The 21746-nt window shown below is 46.3% G+C and overlaps 1 protein-coding gene across 2 annotated transcripts in view; it reads right to left on the bottom strand.

Annotated features, from left to right (window-relative positions):
• The window catches only part of ASIC2 (acid sensing ion channel subunit 2), a 1151120-nt gene that overhangs the window by 484824 nt on the left and 644550 nt on the right, over positions 1-21746 (bottom strand). The window lies entirely within an intron of this gene.

Genomic DNA, 21746 nt, shown 5'->3' with positions numbered 1-21746 from the left:
CAGTTAAGAGCACTGGCTTTGGAGTTAGAGGAACTGAGTTTCAACCCTGGCCCTTCAATTTATGAACCATGTGACCTAGTGCAAGTGACAACCTCGCTAAGCTTTGGCCTCCTCATTTGTAAACTGTGGACAATCACAGCAGCTCCTATAAGGTTGTTGTAGTGGTTAATATTGAGTGTCAGCTTGATTGGATTGAAGAATGCAAAGCATTATTCCTGGGTGTATCTGTGACAGTGTTGCCAAAGGAGATTAACATTTGAGTCAGTGGACTGGGAGAGGCAGACCCACCCTCAATCTGGGTGGGCACCATCTAACCAGCTGCCAGCGTGGCTAGAATAAAGCAGGCAGAAGATAGAAGAGCAGACTTGTTAAGTCTTCCAGTCTTCGTCTTTCCGCCATGCTGGATGCTTCCTGCCCTAGTACATCAGATTCCAAGTTCCTCAGTTTTTGGACTATTGGACTTACATCAGTGGTTTGCCAGGGACTCTCGGACCTTTGGCAAAAATCTGAAGGATGCACTGTTGGATTCCCTACTTTGGAGGTTCTAGGGACTCAGACTGATCCACTACTGGCTTCCTTGCTCCTCAACTTGTAGATGGCCTATTATGGGACTTTACCTTGTGATAAACTCCCTTTCATATATACATCGATCCTATTAGTTCTGTCACTCTAGAGAACCTTGACTAATACAATTGTTGTGGACAATAATTGAGAAAATGCATCTATTTTTCTATGGAGCTGAGCTATGAGTTAGAAAGCTCAGTATCGATTTACCAAGTGAGAGGCACAGGCAGTATTAGAAACGCGGTCACTCTCCCCTACCCTGTTTGCCTTCTGTTGTGCCCCTTTGCCTCCCTGCCATGCCTCTATTCCAAAGAGACTGCTCTTCTAATTAGGGACTTCCTCACCTCCACACCTTCGCACAGGCCATCCCCTAGTGCCAGGAAACTCATTTCTTCTCTGCTGGCCGACCAACATTACAAAAACATTTTTCAAATCACACTCCATATCCTTTATTATTAGCATTCACATCAGGGTCACCTCTATCAAATTCTGTGAAAGATTCTTTTTTATTTTTAAGTTCAGAAATGTGTTTATTTTGAATGCTTTTTATTTGCAAGTCCTAAAATATGTTTATTTTGGTACTTGTGTTCTTTTGCTATGTTTGGTGAATATATAGTTGGATTTTATTTTCATTTCTAATCATGGTAAAACACACATAGCATAAAATGTATCATCTTAACTATTTTTAAGTGTCACAGTAAAAGATTCTCCTGTAAAGAATTCCTTTAGGACCCTATCACATCCCTAAAACTCACATGCTACCTCACCCTGAGCCTTTAGCTCAGAACAGCCCCACCTACCCACATTAAGAAGGAGTTTTGGGCATCTGCCACCTCCACAGTGAACTTCCCAGGCCCTCCAGCCTTGCTCTGTTTTCAGTCCCAGTGACACTCTCCATCCCCATGATGGTACGACTTTGGCACAGAGTTGGCCTCTCAGATGGGATCTTCTTGGATCTAATGCTGAGTTTCCCAAGTCTCTTCACCTGGTCTGACCCAGTAGCACGGGTCACAGTCCCAACCCCTCCCTGATGAGATGATCCCCTTGGCCACTGTGTCTTCAATGTTCTGCCTTCAAAGTCCCTGCCCTTCCAGCCTAAGAGAAGAGGCCACATACCATTCCTGATGGTCCAGAAGTCCAGAGCGAGAATCCTGCAAGGAAACCATCTGGTTGACCCTGGCTGACGCTTGGGCATGGGCATCTTGGTTTCGCATGACCCTATCACTCTGACTCCTGCCCACCCCTGTATAACTAAAAGCCACCATTACTGAGGGCTTCCTCTGAGCCAGGCACTCTGCTGAGAGTTTTACACACATGGTCTCACTTCATGCACATGACAACCCTAAGGGGGGTTATTATTAGCCCCATTATATAACCAGGAATCTGAGGCTCAAAGAAGTGAATGGGTATGTTCGTAGATGCTTAACTGGTCAGCAGAGGACCTGGGAGTCAAGCCCAGGACTGCCTGATTCCAAAGCCAGTGCTTGCAACCAGAATGAAACTGGTTCTGCTTTGCTCTCTTCAGTCTCCTCACCTCTGTCATCTCCTTGGATACTCCTTTTCAGTGCATGATCACCAGCCCCCACCCAAGTCAGTTCACTGGCCCTGGACACTGGAGCTGCCAGTTTCCCATCTGGAGACTCCATCTCTAAGACCTCATATTCTAGGCCAGGGCCACTTCCTCTGCTAAAAGGGATGAAGCCCCAGGCCCAACTTCCAGCTGAAACTAGATTTCTCTACCTGCAGACAAAAATGAACTTCCAGGTCAAGCTTTTGGCCAAGTCTGGCAAAGTACTGTGAAGGCCAGCCTTCCTGAGTGTTCACTCATTCACCAAGCATTCACTGCGAATTCCCCAGGACCATACCATGTTTGGGACATGGGAATTTGGACCCTTTTATGCTCAGTCTTTGGAGGGTGCATCTTAGTCCTGAGTGCCCAGGCAATCAGAAAGTCTTGGCTTCACCTTGACATAAGAACACGAACCCACTTTACTCCATGATCTTAACTGAACTACCTATTCCTGATTTAAACATTTCTTTCTGGACTATTTGCATTTATATTTCATATAGTTGCAACACAATGAATACACAATTTTGTGTTTTGCTTTTATCATTTAGAACAGCCAAATCCAGCCTGCTACCTGTTTTTGTAAATAAAGTTTTATTAGAATACAGTCATGTCCATTCGTTTACACACTATCTATGGTGACTTTCACATTATAAGGTACAGTTAGGTCATTGCAATAGAGACTGTATGGCCTGCGAGGCCCAAAATATTTACTATCTGACTCACTACTTAAATAATTTGCTAACCTTTGACTTAGAGCATTGAAAAATATTGAATAGTCTTTCTGGTTATAATAATTAATGGCTACATGATACCCTGTTGGGTGGCCTGTGATTTTTAATTCATCACTTTCCATGTGGTCAGATAAATTTGCTGGTCTGGGTAACTGCATTGAAGATTGATATGGTTTGGCTGTGTTCCCACCCAAATCTCACCTTGAATTGTAATAGTCACTACCTGTCAAGGGCAGGGCCACGTGGAGATAACTGAATCATGGGAACAAGTATTTCCCACGCTGTTCCATTGATAGTGAATAAGTCTCACGAGATCTGATGATTTTACAAAGGGGAGTTCTGCTGCATAAACTCTCTCTTGCCTGGCACCATCTAAGATGTGACTTTGCTTCTGTTTTGCCTTCCACCATGATTGTGAGGCCTCCCCAGCCACCTGGAACTGTGAGTCAATTAAACCTCTTCCCTTTATAAATTACCCAGTCTTGGGTATGTCTTTATTAGCAGTGTGAGAACAGACTAATGCAAAGATTTTTGTGTGTTTGCTGAATTATGTCCTTAGGAAAAATTTCCACATGGAGTTTTAGGTCAAATCATCTGGCATTTTTGCTGGGGATGGTCAAAATTCTGTCCCTGTTGTGTTTGTTTCTCTTGGTCCTATTTTATGAATTGACCTTCCTGACCCTTGGCCGACTGATACCTCCACCTGGATTCAGAATACCTCTGTTGAATTTCTGTTCTAGGGGACCTTTCTGCTCAGTTCACTGAGGTTCCTCTACCCCACTTGCCTTGACCTGCCCTGCATCTCCCCTGCTCCTCTTCCTCTGTGGCTTGGGTTTACACCTACTTCCATTCCTCCAGTCCTCCTCTGCCAACCCCACTCTACACAATGGTTCTATTTTCTGCCATTTTCCTGCTTATCTCTCATTTGCAATTCCCACACCCACAGGACATCAAGCATCCAGAATAGATATCTTAGCGTACAACAAAGTGGGGTTCAGGCCAGAACACACAGACAATGGGGAAGGGAAGGATGTATCACAGGATTCTTCCCCTCGGCTCTAACATGGTGCTGGGCACCCAGGCCCAAGGGCTACTTGTCAAGAGGATTTACCAATCCCTGCCTTTGACCTCGCTGTTGTCCCTGCCTGCAATTCATTTCCACATTTCCTACAGTTTCTGGCTCCTCGAAAACTTTCCATATATTGGCTTCTGATTTACTGCATGCATAGACTATTTCTATGGGAGAGCGCCTAATAAAATAGGAAAAACTCTAAAAAAGGATTTTTGCTGAACACTGCATGCCAATGAGTTTATTTAATTGCAGCATTAGGAACATATGCAATTACTTTCATCGAGTTGATCTAACATAGTCATTTGTACCCTGGAAAAAGCCTAATCATTCTGGAAGGCCAGGCCCCTGTGTTGGAAGCTGTTGGCTGAAAGATCTCATCCCTCTTAGTGACCGATGAACATGTTCCTCTCTCAGAAGCCCAGCCTGAAACTAGAGGCTAGAAGGTCTCTGTCTGATGCTTCACTCCCCCGAGAACATCTCTGCCATGGTCAGCCTGCTGTGCCTAAGAGGGAAAGGCAAGAGGGAGTCAGTATTTAGGGAGTTTATTCATTAGACATGTCTCTCTTGTGAAAAGTTTGAATCTCGTGCCTTATATTTTCTCCTCGTGGTCCTAATTTTGCCTTCCAGGAAAGAGCTGAGCAAGTCTAATCTTTTCGTAGCGGCTTTTGGACATTTAAGGATTAAGATCCTGTCTCCCTCTAATCTTCTCCCTGGCAGCTGAAATATCTCCAATTCCTTTAACCACTTTGCGTTTGCCATTAGTCCTAGATCTGTTGCCAAAATAGGGCCTTGGTAGAAGTTGCAATGCCTGTAATGTAATAATAACACAGCTAGCATGTATTAAGTGTACATTATGCAGCAGGTTCTAAGTGTTTTACATCCAGGAATTCATTTAATCTGCACAGCAATTCCATGCGGTGAGGGCTATTACTGTTCCCATTTCACGGATGAGGAAACTGAACACAGGACATGATTGCTAAACTGTGAATTGAGTCCTGGTGCTGCTGCTCATAAGTCGTGGTGCCTTCATCAAGTTATTTAGCCTCACTTTCTTCTACCGAAATTGGGAATGATGAGCTCCATGTCATGGAGATGTGAGTATTCTAAAAGGAAGTGTGTACAAAGTCAGAATAGATTTTCTTCAGTCCTTTCTTGGGGAAGGCTGTCCTTCAGTTTGACATTATCCTTCCCACATAGAAATTCAGAAAATCACACTCTGAATCTTTGTTCTCCTTCCTCTTGCCCAAGGTCACACCGCCTCTTGAGTGAACATACCTTTCCTCTTTGTTCTCATTCCTCTTGCCTAAGGTCACACCGCCTCCTTGAGTGAACATACCTTTACCTTTCCTCCCATTGTCCTGTTTAAAACAGTTGGCCCTGAGTAATTGAAGTCCTGCATAATCCAGAGTGAGGATTCTGGGGAGTGTGGGCCTATGATGTGGGCTGGCTTCTAACATTGGCACTGGTGAGCTGGGGGGACACATCTCTACCATCTGTGATCCATGTGCATGTGTGACAGGGAACTACTCCCAGCCCCTTTACCTCCGTTCTCAGCTCTTTCAGGAGAGGATGGCTGCTTTGTGGAGTGGGGGAAAACTGCCCAGATAGCTACTTGGTGCACTTTCCTCTCTGTACATAGCCTGCATGGATTTGGGGTCAAGGGTCCCTGTGGAGCCCTGCCCTCTAAGCCACAGAGGTTTCCAGCTGTAGGCAGCTGAAATCGCTCCAGAACCTTGGTTCTTTGTATGTCAGGACTATAGTCAGTCCAGTTTTCCAAATGAGCAGTTATAGAAATACAAAACAGGCTGCTAATTTAGTAGCTACAGACTTCTTTAAACAAACACTTGAAGCACAAATACAGATGAGAGGATTTTGGAAAGACTTGTGGTCACTGGGCCCAGCAAACAAAGGGGAGTTATTGTTTCTTCAGGCTCCAGGGTATGTGCTGGGCTCAACCACACAGAAGGCCGAGCTTAGTCTTCACCTTTACTCTGTACTGGGCTGTACACCCTCAGCGGGGAATGGAGCCTCCTTTGAATTTCCTGTCCTTCTTGTCATGTGTCTGCAAATATGGTTTCCTGATAACTTTCCCTTTAAACGTTTGGTTTGAAATGATGCTGTTGGAAGACATAATATGGAGAGATCTGGGATACTCTTCACCCAGTTTCCCCCAAGGGTATCCCCTATCTCGGATAACTACAGTACAACCTCTCAACCAGGAAACAGACTTTACCGTAGGTAGTTTTTGACCCTCTGTAGCCTCCATAGCTTTTCCTTTCTCTTCTAACTTCCCTTCTTTTCTTTCTCTCGTTCTTTCTTGCCCCCTTCAGTCAGTCAAGGTTCTCTCACTAGCTACTTTTTTCTTCCATTTTCTCCTCTTTTTTATAGCCCTTTCCTCCAGTGTTACTAGGACTAGTGCTCTGCTAAAGCTTCTATTTTAGCTGTGTCCTTGGGGAGAATCCAGAATGGATCTGCCCTCGCGTTGCTGGGAACCTGCCATCCTCCCCCCAAGATAACATTCTTACTCTCCCCTCCCTCCACCCTGTGCTGGGATCTTAGCTGGAGAGACACTTCCAGGCCAGCTGCATTCAGGCCCACAAAACTCAAAAAGGATGAGTGGCTTCAGGATTGGGTTTACCTATCTGATTAGTATCAACAGTGTTGACCCAAATATACCCTATACAATGCTGTCCTGGCTCCCAGGGACTACCCTCTGTAGAAGTCATTATAGTTAAGATACTCATCTCAAAGGTGGTAGACTCTTACAGCCAACCCGATTCAATTTTCCCTTGTAGTTTGGAAAATTGAGACTCTGAAGGGAAGGGTTGTCTAGATCCCACAGCCTGTGGCTAGGAAACGGTAAGCTTGGCGAGGACCTGCCCTTCTGATTTCTCATCCAGTGCCCCTCTCACTCACCAGGCACCACTGCCTTTCCCCAGACAGCAAAGGAGGGGGAAGCCCAAACCAACAGCTTCAGAGGCCTTCTAAGTGCCTGTTGTTTGGGGATAAGTAGGAAGGTCTTGGCCCTGTCTTTTCTCATGCTTAATTTTTCTTTGTTCCCTAGAGACAGTGACTTCCAAGATGAGGGCCTGTTAATAGGTGACCTCTCCATCATGCACGGGTCATTGCTATGGTGATGAAGAGTGCATGTTTGGAGCTAAGACTAATGATCTCAGACTCTTAGTGATTGTGGCCTTGGGTGAGTCACTTTCTTTCCAAGCCACATTTTCCTCCTCTTGCAAAAGGAGCATAACAAGACATTCTTCAAATGAGTATTGAGATAGGTCAATGGAATAAGGTGCACTGGGTTTAGCTCAGGGATGGAGTCTCAGGAAGTGCACCTAGAATAGCAGTGAAGACCGCTCAGAAAACCCTCGCGGCTGGGAAGCAGCATACACTGTAGCACGCACTGTGGGGTCACACTGAGGTAGGAGCAATGGGGCTGGGGCTTAAAGCTGGACTGGACAGGACTTCCCTGAAAACTTAAGCCTGTGAAAACAGCAGGTAGCCCATACTGCCCACTTCGGAGCATTCTGAGCTCCGCTTTCTTTTGATGAAACTTTTTCTCTCCCTAGCTCATTATTAGCTCACATGAGCTCTGCAGGTTAGATATGGAGATAGAAAATGATGATGCCCTGTGTCTAGGGCATCACCCTGCTCACTCACAGGAAATCTTCCTCACTGATCCTGGAGGCCTCTGACCTGCTGTGCTCCAGGGTCTCTCTCTACACTCTTGTTCTCTCAGAAGTTCCCTAGCTAAGTGATTCCTAAGTCTGACTGTGCATCAGAACTACCTGCAAAGAAGAGAACTGAATTAAAGGTTTCTGGAGTGAGGTTGTGGTTTCTACATAAAGCTGGGATGAGAGGGAGAGAAGTGAGGGGTCCAGGGTGCAAAATTGAGGGAGGCATCTGCTATCAGGATTGTCCATTTGCAAGTTTTGCACCTGAGAGTGAGTGCCTCCTTAAATTTTGTGCCCTGGGGAGCTAGCTTGGTCCCTAGTTCTGTCCCTGTCTCTAGACCCAAATTTTAAAAATCTTGCCAGGGATTCTGATGGGTACCTGGAGGATGACACCAACCTGCTGCCTTGTTTGGCCCCTGATCATAACCGCTTTGATGAAGGCAGCATTGATCCTGGTCCTGGGCAAAGAAGCCACGTCCAAGTGCCGTGACCAACTCCCATCGTTATTCTCATCTCCTCGGAAAGCAAGAAGGAAAATGATCCCAAGTCTCGAGTCTCCTCTTTGACTTTGTTTTTCTCAGTTGCTAAACCAAATCAACCCCCTTCACTCCAACTGGAAGTATGACTCTCTGGGAACTCAGATTGGTCTTGTGTGCCTGTTTCCTATTGAGTTGGGGGACCACAGTGCCCGTTCCCGTTTAAATCCCTTCAGTAAGTAGGAGGGAGCATTTCCTAGGCTGGGCCCTGCCTAGGAAATTACCCCCCGCCCTGCTGAAGCTAACAGGGTAATGGGGGAGACACCACTGAGCACACATCCATTCCCGTGAACTGTGGGGAGGGCTGCCATGGAGGAGTGTAGGGAGCCAGGCCAGTGTAGAGCAAGGCACAACATCCACCAGCCTTATGGATCCAAGAGCAAAGTCACTCCTGAGAAATTGACGTTGAGCAGAGTTCTCAGGATGGATTTGCTTGGCTGAAGGCAGATGGGAGCATCCCAGGTACAAAGAAAAGCACGGACAAAGGCCCTAGACAGGTGAAGACACAAAGAAGGGAAGGAGACCATCAATGTAGCCAGAGAGGTAGATTGAACCCAGACTGCATGAACACCCACGGTCTTTCCCTACAAGCATTGGCCAAGTTTTATCGAACTTTGGGCTGAAGAGTGATGCCACCTGATTGGCTTTATAAGGACATCAGCCAGCATTGTGCAAACTGATGTAAGGGTAGGAACGGCAGAAGAATAGAAAGCCATTGGCATCGTCTAGGAAAGACAGGATGAGGACTTGGACCAGGCTGTTGGAAGTAAACATGAAAAGAAAGGATGGCAAAAATCTGCTCAGTCAATTTCTCCAAGTGGTTTTTCCCTTCTTCCCTCAAGGCTGGGATAGTGGCCCCTGCTCTGCTTCCACAGCACCCTGTGCTTTGCTGGATCAGGGCTCCTCTTCTACTGCGGTTGTCTTCCTCAGGATAGAAACCATGTCTTATTTTTAATTCTCACCACCAGTTCCTGCTAGGTAGCAGTACTCGGTCCACATCTAATGTTATAAGGGTTCGGCACTTGGCGTGACTGAGGCTTCCCAGCCATCACCTGACAATTCAAATGCCCTCACCTTCTGAGCAGCTTCTAGTACATGGCTTGGAATGGGGGACAATAGCAGAAAATAGTTACTGTAGGCTTTTTTTTTTTTTTTTTGAGATGGAGTTTCGCTCTATCGCCCAGGCTGGAGTGCAGTGGTGTGATCTCAGCTCATTGTAACCTCCGCCTCCTTGGTTCAAGCAATTCTCATACCTCAGTTCTCCAAGTAGCTGGGATTACAAGTGTGCACCATCATGCCCAGCTAATTGTTCTATTTTGAGTAGAGACAGGGTTTCACCATGTTGGCCAGGCTGGTCTCAAACTCCTGACCTCGAGTGATCTGCCCACATCAGCCTCCCAAAGTGCTGGGATTACAGGTGTGAGCCACCATGCCTGGCCTATTGTAGGCTTTTTAAGTGTTGTTTCTCCTGGTGCTCTGTAAGTCTCCTGAGAATGCAGCCACACCTGTTTTTCACCATGATACCCTCAGTGTCCAGCACTTTGCCTGGCCCACCATGGATGTTCAGTGAACACATATTGGATGTGATGGAGGGAAAGGCAGGGGTACTGCTTAGGCCATTGCTAGCTGCAGTATTAGAAACCCAAGTCAAAATAGGTAGTGGGCATGTGTGGTTTGCCTCCACAGCATTCATGTCCACTTCTTCAATGAATCAATGAATGGACAGCTTCCCTAGCCTTCCCTAAAATGCTGTCTTGCTCTGGGTCAAATCCTCTGGTTCTAGGTCAGGAATCCAAGAAGGTTCTTACCTCCCTGGGCCCCAGATGGGCATTTGGAGAAAGGGCCCATAGGGCTGTTTCCAATCAGCTGCCTCCTTTATCTTCCATGTAGGGTTCACCTTGGGATATATAAATAGTAGGCAATTTTCTTGATGCAACTTTTTTTTTTTTTTCATTTTACAAGAATAGGTCAGAGGAAGGGCCCTGAGGGGAAGGTTGAAGGACCTCGAAGGAAAGAGTTGGCAAACAGTCAGTGAAAGCAGACTTTCCTGAGATTCATTAGTTCCCTGAAGCAGGGGAGGAACTCAGAGAAATCTAGTTCTTATCTAAAATAATCCCTGCTTCCCTTTTCCTGTGGAGCCTGCCCCACCTAGGGCAGAGGGAGTGAAGAGGAGAGGGGAGGAAGGTGGCATTGTGCTGGCCTATCACCCACTTCACGAACCCATTCCACACACCTTACAATAGCCCCGAGGGAAGGATATTCAACTTACTTTTTTTCAGATAAAGAAAAGGAGGATCAGAGAGGTTAAGTCACTTGCCTAAGGCCACACAGCTAGTCAGAAAAAGTCACTAGAAGGTCAGATATAGGCACCTAGAGTATGTCACTAGAAGTCCAGATATAGGCACCTCTCTTCCCCACAAGCTCTGAATTAAAGGAATGTGGTAAGTGATCCTAGTGGAATAAAAATAAGAGGACAATCACAGTGGGTGGCTATAGCCAAAGGACATTCCTCAGAGGAGGCCAGGCTCAAAAGCAGTTCTCATGGAGCAAGGAGCATGATACCGAGGGAGATGAAGAAGGACGTGCACTGTGTCTTTTGTCCACAAAGCTCTTCTGGAGACGGATAGAATCATCCCCCTGTTTCAGATTAGAAAATTGAGGCCCAGAGACTTGAGTAATATGCTCACAGTTGCTTCACTCATGTGTCTGTTGTGCCCATGTGATCCAGGGTCCCTGCCCTCTGGGCTAGGGAAGCTCCCATTGGGAACTGTTGAGCAATAATCCAAAGCTGGTTGTGATTCCGGGACAACTCAAGCAGCACAGACAGTGATTTTGTCCCCAAAGAGCTAAACATCAAAACAGTTCAGAACAAGACAGGGAGTCAGGCAGCATGGATCGTGGCTGCTTAAGGTGGGAGACCAAAGAGCAGGGGAGTTTGGAGGCTCTTGGGTGAGTGATGGTTATGCCCAGAGAGACTCATGACTATTCAGGAGGCAGTGAAGCCTGTTTAGGAGAACTGCCCTGGGTGAGGGAAGAGCAGGAGAGCCAGGGCTGACAAGCGCTTGTGAGGAAAGAAGGCAGCCTGGGGGAAAGAGTGCAGAGAGCCAGGCTTGAATGCGTGGAGCTGCTCGGGTGAAGACTCAAGGAGCCCTTGCTCTGGTCCAGGCACTGCGCTGGGCTCTGGGATGTGGGAAGCATAAGGCCCAGAACCTTTCTCAGGGGCTCACAGGTTGTGGAAGTGCAGGATGATACAGCGTGGAAAGCACCGCAATAGATGCTCTTCCCAACGTTGTGGAAGCAAAGAGGAATGAGTGTGTGTGTGCCATGGCCTTGGGGAGAGGCTTCCAGAGAAGGTGCCGTTGGACAGGAAATGAGAGGACGTGCATGGAACATGTTAGAGATGCAGGAAACGGACATTTCCCAAAGAGAAAAGACATCATGACTAAAGCAAGTGCATGGTTTTACTGGGTTCTGAATCATAGAACTGCCTGGAAGACGAGGAATTGGAGTGATGGGGGAAAGACAGGGGTACTGCTTAGGCCATTGTTGGCTGCCAAGTGTTGAAAACCCAAGTGAAAATAGGTAATGGGCATGTGTAGTTTGCCTCCCCAGCATCCATGTCCCCTTCTTCCAGCCACGGCTGGTTCCTTTTGTGTTTGTTTGATTGAAGTGAGGGTGTCTACATCTCCTCTACCCTCAGTCCCTCTGGTCCAGCTGGGACTTTCACAAGCAGCTCCAGGCTGAAGCACAGGATTCATGCCTAAGCCAACTGGCAAAACATTTCCCCTCGTGTTGCAAGTCGAATTATATCACCTAAAAGTTTGTATGTTGCAGTGTTAACTCCCTGTACATCAGAATGTGACCTTATTTGGAAACAGGGGTCTTTGCAGATGTAATTAGGTCATTTAGAGCATGGAGGTGGGGCTGATGAAAGAACACCATGGGAGATATAGACTCACAAACACGGGGAGAAGGCCAGGTAAACATGAAGGCAGAGATCGGGGTGATACGTCTATAAAGCCAAGGAGGAAGGCATGAAAGAGGTGCTTCCTCACAGCCCTCAGAAGGGACTGCCAACACCTTGATATTGGACTTCTTCCTCCAGAACTGTGAGACAACACGTTTCTATTGTTGAGGCCACCCAGTCTGTGGTACTTTGTTATGGAGACCCTGGAGAATGAAAACTCCTGATGATACTGACTGGTTCTGTGTTGGGCAGCAGACCTAAGCTGGTTCAACCAGAGTGACATGTAATAACTTTTGCAGGTGCCACCTGCCACGCCTTTGGCCACTTCCTGTTGGATTGCACCTGAAGTCAGAGCAGCTGCCGCCATTTCGGCCACCATAAGGGCAAGGCTTTCTGAGAATGGAGGCCACAGAGAGGAAGCATTGCTGAGACTGAGAGAAAGAACCCAGGTCCTGATGATGGTGTTGGCATACCTGTATCCAGCCACGGCCAGAGCTAGCTCTCCTTCTAGACTATGAAGTCATAGGATCCAAGAAGTTAACTTTTTGCATAAGTCAGTTTGAGTAAGTTTTCTTTAATTTGTGATAGAGTTTTGACTTACACTGTTTAATTAAAAAAAAAAAAAGAAAGAAAGAAAGAAAAGGGGAAAGGATTTCCTAGAAGGAGGCTGAGACTACATGCAAAAAAAAAAAAAAAAAGGAAGGAAAAGCTATAATAATCATAGCAGCTGCAGAAATCTTGGGAACTGTAAGTAGGAATACACTCGACTGGCACATTCTCTTTTTTTTCTCTCCTCCTTTTTGGAAGGGGGTGAGGGGCAGGGGGTTCCACGTATGACAGCAGCATAGCAGCACAGTCATACCACACCATCATGATGTGACAGGCCAAGGCAGCAACTGCCAACTCTGGGATCATACCCTGAGAGTCTCTGTCAAGGATCCGGAGACAGTTCAGAAAGTCCCAGGGGAGGGTTTTCATTGACCCACTCAAGATCATCACAGTGGAATGGCTCCTCCTTATCTGAGGTGTGGGACCTGCCTAAAAGCTACCATCAGGTCCTTTCCAGGTCTGACACGTGATTCTCATTGTAGGAAACAATAATTCTATGATCTGTTAGGAGAGGTTCAGAAAGAAGAGTTGCACAGTCAGATAGATGTGGGTGATCTTGGATTCCCCAGTTACGTAGCTTGACCCCAGACTTCTCAGAGCCTTTAACATATTGTGTATGTTGAGGATTTCCAGCGGGCAGGGAATATGTGGGCAACATTCTGAAACTTATCTGATGATAAAACACCTTTATCCCAGTGTGTCTAAAGGATTATACCTCTTAACGGTAAGATGTGTGTTTTCTTCACATTTGTTTTCTCCTCTATATCTAGACTAGTAGATTACACACAGAAGGCACCCAAGGGAATCCCAGAAGCCCAGGGCTGGAAAGGGCCTCACAATTCAGCTTGCTTGGTGTTCCTTGCGGTACGTGAATGTGTTTCTAGCGTCCCTTTACAGCTTTCTCTGATATTACCACGTCTACCCTAACTTAGTTGTTTTAGTATCGATGTGGTGCCTCCCAGGCAATGCGGTGTCCTGGATAAGAACGGGATCTCTGATGCCTCCATACTTTTGAGCACCGCCTGGTCTGCAGGGATCATGGGTGGCATCTGAATCCCCAGTGAAATTCCCTGAGCCTCACAGTCCCAATGGGCCTTGTCTGTCACTGACGCACAAGCCACACTCCATCTCTGGAGATGCTGAGTGCCATTAATGGACATGTGATGCCGGCTAAATAAAAACGATTTTCAACCTCCAGAAGTATCTCAGCCACTCACAAAGTCATCCATTGTGTCTCATTGTATGCACGTCTTGTTAGTGCCATGCTGTTATCGATCTATAGCATCTCTGCTGCCTGTGCGTTTGGAGGCAGAAACGTGTCAGAAAATACAGACGGGGGAACTGGAAAATGCCAGTGCCAGTGGGGGCTCCAGTGAGCATCCTGTCCAACCCCTACCTTGCCTTTATTTGCTTTTACTCATGTAAACACTGGCACAGAGAGGCAAAACAACTCGCCTGAAGTCACACAGCAAATAAGTGGCAGTGTTGAAATTTGTTAGTACTAAGGTGCAGAAAAGGGTTAAATGTTTCCTAAAATGTATTTGTAGAGAGCACTGCTCTTTAGGTACAGTCGAATCCGTGTTGGAAACACTATTCGATATGATGTGCTTGGAGGGGGCACATTGCATATCAGCGTGATAAAGGCTCTAAGAACCTTGCAGTAAGGGATCTTGTTGCATTCCGTTTAACCAGTATTTTCCAAGTTTATATGACCAGGTAACTTGAACTTCCTTTTTGTAAAAGGCCATCCTAAAGAATTAGTTCCTCAGTACCTATACTTGAAGAAAGAGCCAGCCTTTGGCTTTGTCTGTATAGTTGTGGCATTGTGGAGGGCTGGGGTTGGGGGAGCAGATAAGGCAGGAGTGGAGAGCAGAGAGGAGGCTGTGAGGGCTTAGAGGGCCAGTGGCAAGAAAATCAACATTGGGGAAGCCTGGGCCTGAGCATTTCCTTGATCAATGGCTTTGCCTCTTTGCAGATTGATAAGAGCGCCAGGCCAGAGGAGGTGGCTTCGGGGTAGAACCTGACAACTGAAGGTGAAATCCAGTGAGTTCCAGGCTACTGTCAAGATCTAGGGGAAGGAATGGGGAATCCAAAAGGGGTAGGTGAGGTAGGGCTATGACTTCAAGGGGCAGGGAGCTAACATTAAGTGGACAGTGATTTTCTATAAAAAGGGGATGGCAGAGCATGGAAACAGTACCGAACTCCCCAAACAGGGTGGTGGCAACAGTAAGGAGGAATGCCCTCTAGGAAGGCAGTGGGGACACTAGGGATATGTTTCCGCTGTGTCTGAGCACCAGTGCCCTGGGGGACAGAGACATCCCAAGCACCTGGGGCTCTGGACAGATGTGGAGCAATTGGATGCCCAACTTCTCCTGGGTTACACCTCTGGAGTTACACTCGCATATGGGGCATAATAACCTGCAGGCCCAGGAGAGCTGTCTGCTAGCTTGGAGCAAAGAGGGCTTCCAAACTCCAGGCAGAGGGCAAAGGCAATTAGCCAGTCCATCTGTGCTTCCAGGAGAAGAGCAGATTATAGCCGACAGATTCCTGAATACTCATTGTCAGCAACTAGAGTGGACCAGTGTCCAGGCTCACGTCAGGGCGGGAACCCAGAGATCCGGGTACATTCCCAGCGATGCCACCAAACAGCTCTGTTTTCCCAGGAAATCAGTTCTTTTTCTGGGTCCCAGTGTCTGCATCCTTAAAATGGGTTGTCCTCAATTATTTCTTGATTTTCTTCGGTAACTTTTAAATTCTCTGGCCATACGAGTCACCCCTCAACTGATCTTCTGTCTGCTTGTGTTACAAGTTCACACATCACTGTTCTTTCTTTTGTAGATCTAAAATGAGACTCTCACCCTAGAATTATAAAAAAAAAAAACAAATTTTACAGGAAGGTGCATTTAGGACATTTTTCAAGGAAGACACATTTGAGAAATACAGCTTGCCTGAGGAAGCAAAACTGATAATACCTTGTGATTCAGCCACACTTGGCTTGAGCTTAGCAAGTCATGATGCCTGCCTCCCTGGGCATCAGCATTCCCATGGGCAACCTCACAAGGTAATTGGAAACGTTAAGGATATATAAAGTATATACCCTATAGTGCGCTGTGCACATGGAACGGCATTGGGGATGACAGAACGGTGATGATGATGATAAAATTGCTGGATTTTTAGGTTAAAAGTTGTGATAAACAGACAAGTGGGGTTATTAAAGGCAAAATGTTACTTTCTCTATTCAATACCTGTCCTGGGGCTATTGCTGCTGGAAATCAAAGCAATACTACTGTCCCACTCCCTTGCAAGGAGTCAAGGAAGGGGTTAAGATTATCCTGATGTCGGGTAAGTCCTATCTTATTCCCCAGGCAGCAGTGAGGGGTGAGGGAATCAAGGATTTTCCTGGGAGTCAGGGTTCCCCAGAAAAAAACTAGGATATTGGCTCACTTCACTTCAGTAACAAAAGCAACCCTGTGGATAAAAGACAGAGCCTTGGGGTCCAGTCTTCTCAATCTCATGCACTCTGCTGCTGGCCCACAGAGCTTCTACATCATGCCTTCTCCCTTTCCTCCTCCTTCCTCAAATCAAAACCTCTTGGAGCTCAGTGAGTGGTTGGATTAGGAGGAAAGGGACCAGGAGGCAGTTCAAAAACGGCCTTGGACTGACTACAGTTCTGATCCTAGCTCCGCCACCAAATAACTCCAGGACCTTGAGAAAACCACAGTCTTTTTCTGAAGCACAGTTTTTTTCATCTCTAAAACACAGGATTCAGCCCTAGGGACACTACCAACTCCACATTCCAGGATTAGGATGAGAAATGAGGAGAGACATTACACCAGACCCATAATATTGATCTCTGAGTTCAGAGAGCTTGAGATGGGAAGGACACATTGCAGACACATCAGCAACAGTTGCCATACCCCATCCTCATGAGGAGAATGGGGAAGGGGCAGATGAGGAAATGCAGCTGGAGCTGGGGAGGAGATATTTATGCTTTTCAAGAGGCAGACCCTCAGCCTCCGGACAATCTCCTAGGAACTGGGCAACCAGGGAAAGGGGAAAATAACAACAGTAGCTAGCATTAACTGAGCACCAAGTTCTGACATCCAGCTTTCCAGTCCCTCTCCCTGTGAGTTTTCAGAATTTGTATCTAGATATTCATCACCTCTTTTTTCTCTCCTGGGCATACTTGTATCATACTGCCCATAGCTAAACACTATTTCAGTTGGGGTCTAAACCATCCTGACTGTCAGATTGCTGTTTCTATACCTGGACACTCTACTATTGACTTAGCCTTAAATTGTGTTAGTATCCTTTTTGTTGTTGTTGCTGTTGAGATGGAGTCTCACTTTGTTGCCCAGACTGGAGTGCAGTGGTGCAATCTCAGTTCACTGCAACCTCCACCTCCCAGGTCCAAGAGATTCTCATGCCTCAGCCTCCCAAATAGCTGGGATTACAGGTGCACCACCACCACACCTGGCTAATTTTTGTATTTTTAGCAGAGATGGAGTTTCACAGTGTTGGCCAGACTGGTCTCAAACTCCTGACCTCAGGTGATCAACCTGCCTTGGCCTCCCAAAGTGCTGGGATTACAGGCGTGAGTCACTGTACCTGGCCTGACCTGTAAAGAGAGTAGCTCTTTGATGTACTTGTTGTTGCCGCACACTCCTGGTGACTATTCAGCTTCTGGCCAGCTACTCAGCCACTTCTCTCAGATGTTTCTTTATCATTACTGCAAATCAGCTCTTTCCATCCTGTCCCTGTGATTGATTCCTGAGCTCAGTATGTAGAACTTGACATTTATCTCTGCTAAATTTCATTCTGTTGGTTCAGGTCCATTGTTCCTAGCTGTCAGAGTTTGAATCTACCCTATCGGCCTTCTCTTCCAGCTTCATGTGGGGCTATGAGGGTGAGGGAGTGGAGCTGACTGTGGCAGAACTGAGATAGGTGGCTGCTGTTACAAGGCATGGCTCAGTAAAGTGAAGAGAGTTGGATGGGGATGAATGGAGTTCATGGAATGGGTCTGGCTCAGGGCTGGTACAGAGCATGGCAAATAGCACAATAGACAACATTTATTATGGGTTGGTAAATTTGAGTTTGGTGATAGTGTACAAGGCAGTTCAATATGGTAGGTGGGACACGTGAGCAGTAGTCCTAGGCAGGTGTAATACCAGAGGGGCACAGCACTGAGATTCCAGAGGGTCAGAGCAACAAGAGTGAGACCCAATCAGTGGCTGGGAGAACAGAGGCAAGAGTCCAGTGCTCTGGAAGGGAAAGAGCATTTTCAAGGACTAGGCAGGGAGTCAACTTAGACCCCTCTCTTTCCTTCATCTCTCACACCCAATAGACCACCAAGACCTGCTGATGCTACCATCCAACTATCTTGCAGTTAATTTTCTTTCCACGTTTTGTTTTATCTCCAGTTTAAACATTATTGTTTATTGCTAAATCTATCGATAACTAACTGATCTTGCATTCTCAATCCCTCCCACTGTATAACGCACAGGATCTTTCAAATTTATGTCTGACCTAAACCTTTTTATGGTTCCCCATAATCGGTAGCATGAAGTACAGACTCTTTCCCATACTGCAAAGACCCTCTGTGATCTGGCTTCTGCTATATCCTCAGATTCAACTTAAGCTTAATCTATTCCAAATGAGGTGCAGACATCAAATCTAGCCTCCTAGTCTTAGCACATCCTGATCTCTCTGCCTGGATCACCTACTAGCCCTGCACTTGCTCATCTGTGAATTCTCAACCTTGCTATCCTAGTCCTGATGTAGCCTCTTAAGGGAAGCCTTTCTGGAGCTCAGGGTCCAAAGCCTGGCTACCCCAACACCAGGGTGATCAGCCCTCATAACTCATTATCGTGCATTTTATTAGAGTTTATTTGTGTACCTCCCTTACTGGACTTCAAGCTCTTTGAAAAAAGGTATTGCTTTTTTAAAACCTCTGCATATAATACGTGATCAGCAGGCTTTTGATGAAATGGAAATGAATATCGTGGTTTCCAGCTATGCAGTCTGGGGTTAGGGCAGAGTCCTAGGATACTGGGATATAGGAGTAAAAGATAGAAATGAGGCTGGACAAAGACCTAAGTCATTAGGGTGTGTGAGTGTGCATGTGTGTGACAGAGAGAGAGGAAGAGAGAGAATATACCTTCATCTCTAGGCCTGCCCTAGACATCAATGGAAAAATATGAATTTCCTTGATTAGCACTAATTATGGATGTGTGTGTGTGTGTGTGTGTACAGTGTACATGCACACAATCTGTAGTGTAGCATTATGAAAAGAATCAGGCTTTCAGAATCAGGTTTATTGAAAAGAATCACTAAACCAGGGTATACTGCTTCTGCTATTTTGCAGCCATATGCCTTTGGATAAGCTCATTGATCTCTCGGATCCTCAGTTTTCTCATCTGTAAAATGGGGCTAATCGTGTCTGTCTCTAAGTCAGTGTAGATAAGAAAACACCTCACCCTGTGCCTGGCGTGTGGCAGATGCTCAATAAATAGCATGCACTTGGTTATGGTAGTTGTTCCACTGAGGAAAGGTAAGCCCAGCACACCAGCTGGACTAAACATGGTCTTCGCTGCAGGGAGGCTGAATGTCATCAAAAGGCTCTTCAGGAAATGAGAGCAGAGGAGAAGACAGGCTGTTACCAGCCTGATCCGTTAAGAACTCTTCCTGTAGTCCTCACTGGGGCAGGGTCAAGGGGCCGGGAACACTTGGACAAGCTGCTCAGCACATCCTCTTCTGCCACAGGCTGGAGTCTCACTCCCAATGCCTAATGCTCTATCTTCCCCTCTCAGGGCAATGATTCTATTAGTCCCTAAAAACGGCTCTCTTTACAATGCCGCCTCCTGACAGGCAGGAGGGCTTCCAAGATTTCAGTTTAAATTCCATTAGCTGCTTTTTAAATTTATGCTGTCCTCCCAGAGACGGCCCACAGACTCTGTGCTGAGATAGAGAGACAGCCGCAGCTTGGCCTTATCGGCAAGCACACCCATAAATCATCGCTCTGGTGGTTTCTTCCTGGGGAGATGACACATCTCATCTCATTGGTTTAAGTTTCCAAGGCTGGTATTTTCTGATTTCCTACCTAGACTCTGAGGATTATTCTGTTTGGAGTCTGCATCCTCTTATGCCAAGGATCAGCAAACTTTTTCTGTAAAAGACCAGAGAGTAAATATTTTAGGCTTTGGGACACCTATGGTCTCTGTCACATATTCTTTCATTTTCATTGTTTTCTTTTTTTTTTTTTATTTTGTTACAACCCTTTAAAAATATAAAATGGCTGGGCGTGGTGGCTCACGCCTGTAATCTCAGCACTTTGGGAGGCGGAGGCGGGTGGATCACAAGGTCAGGAGTTCGAGACCAGCTTGGCTAACATGGTGAAACCCCATCTCTACTAAAAATACAAAAATTTAGCAGGGCATGGTGGCACGTATGCCTGTAATCCCAGCTACTCAGGAGGCTGAGGCAGGAGAATTGCTTGAACCCAGCAGGCAGAGGTTGCAGTCAGCCAAGATTGTGCCACTGCACTCCAGCCTGGGCAACAGAGGTAGATTCTGTCTCAAAACATAATATATATATATATATATATACACCACTCTTTCTTTATGCATTTATCTGTTCATGGATGCTAGGTTTGCTTCCGTATATTGGCCATTGTGGATAGTGCTTCAATAAACATGGGAGTGAAAATGTCTCTTCGATATACTTATTTCCTGTTTTTTGCATATATATCCACCAGTAGGATTACTGAATCATATGTTAGATCAATTGTTAGTTTTTTTTTTTTAGGAAATTCCATACCCTTTTCCATAGTAGCTGTAGTAATTTACATTCACACCAATGGCGTACTAGCATTCCCCTTTCCCTACATCCTTGCTANTATATATATATATATATATGATATTTTAGTTTGGGATTGTATAAAAATATGCCATAGTCTGAATATTGCCCCATATCAGAGGGCCATAGTTTGCTGACTCCTCACATCATTCACTAAATAAATGCAATCACAAATTTATTTCTACCCCCTCCACCTTTTGCCCCATTTCCTGACTCCTCCTCCCTCTCCTTCTCTTTCCATCTTTTCTCTTCCTATCCTCCCCTCCCCGCTTCCTTCTCCCCTCCTTTTACTTCCTCCCTTCCCTCCTCTTCCCTCCATGCCCCTCCTCCCTTGCTCCCTTCTTCCTTTTCTTCTTTCCACCTTCAGCATTTACAGAGTATTTACTAGGTTTGGGAGTGCTGTGTTGTGACTCAGGGATATAAAGATGAGTACAACAAGACCCTTCTCAAGGATGTTCCAGTATTTGAGGAGATGAAGCCTGTAACTGTAGTAACTGTAGATGGTCCAGTGTACTAACAGGAATCACAATCTGTCTGCCTTGACACTGTGTGGGCAGTGTGACAGCGTTATCTCCGGCCACCGCCTGCAGGCCATGGAAGCCCAGTAGAGACAGAAGACAGAGTCTGCCTGCCTAGGGAGAGGTTGGCCATCCCAGGGAGGTGGGACCAATCTAAGTTGGACCTCAAGCAAGAGTTTACCTCATAGTGCTTTCCATGCAGCAGAAACATTTAAGCAAAAGGGTGAAAGCAGGAGAGTACATTTGTGAAAGGAATTCCTGATAAGTCAGGTGGGGTACACAGCACACCTGAAGGTGGAATGATGTGGCAGGTAGGAGCCTGAAGAGCATTTACTAGGTTTGCTCAAGCTTGAAGTTGCTCTAGGCTGCCTTCAGTTTCCGGGTTTATCCTTCCAACTTGGCACTGCCTCCCCTGCCAACCTCCTATGGTGCAGACCCCTGGAATAGCTCCCATCACTCACCAGCACCATCATCTCCAGATAAAGGCCTGTCAATATTTACCCATGGGAGGGTGACCTCTTAAACTTCTGAAGAGTTTTGGCCATGAATGGAATTCAGCTGACAAAATGTCAGAGCCAACCTCTAGAGCTGGAGTTGGTTCCAATCTCAGTCCTTTCAAGAGTGGGGATCTTTGGGCCAGTTCCT

This window comes from Rhinopithecus bieti, unplaced genomic scaffold (assembly GCF_001698545.2).
Source record: "Rhinopithecus bieti isolate Rb0 unplaced genomic scaffold, ASM169854v2 scaffold_19652, whole genome shotgun sequence".
Lineage (NCBI taxonomy): Eukaryota > Metazoa > Chordata > Mammalia > Primates > Cercopithecidae > Rhinopithecus > Rhinopithecus bieti.
The sequence above is the reverse complement of the archived record's forward strand: the minus strand, read 5'-3'. Positions and strand labels throughout refer to the sequence as shown.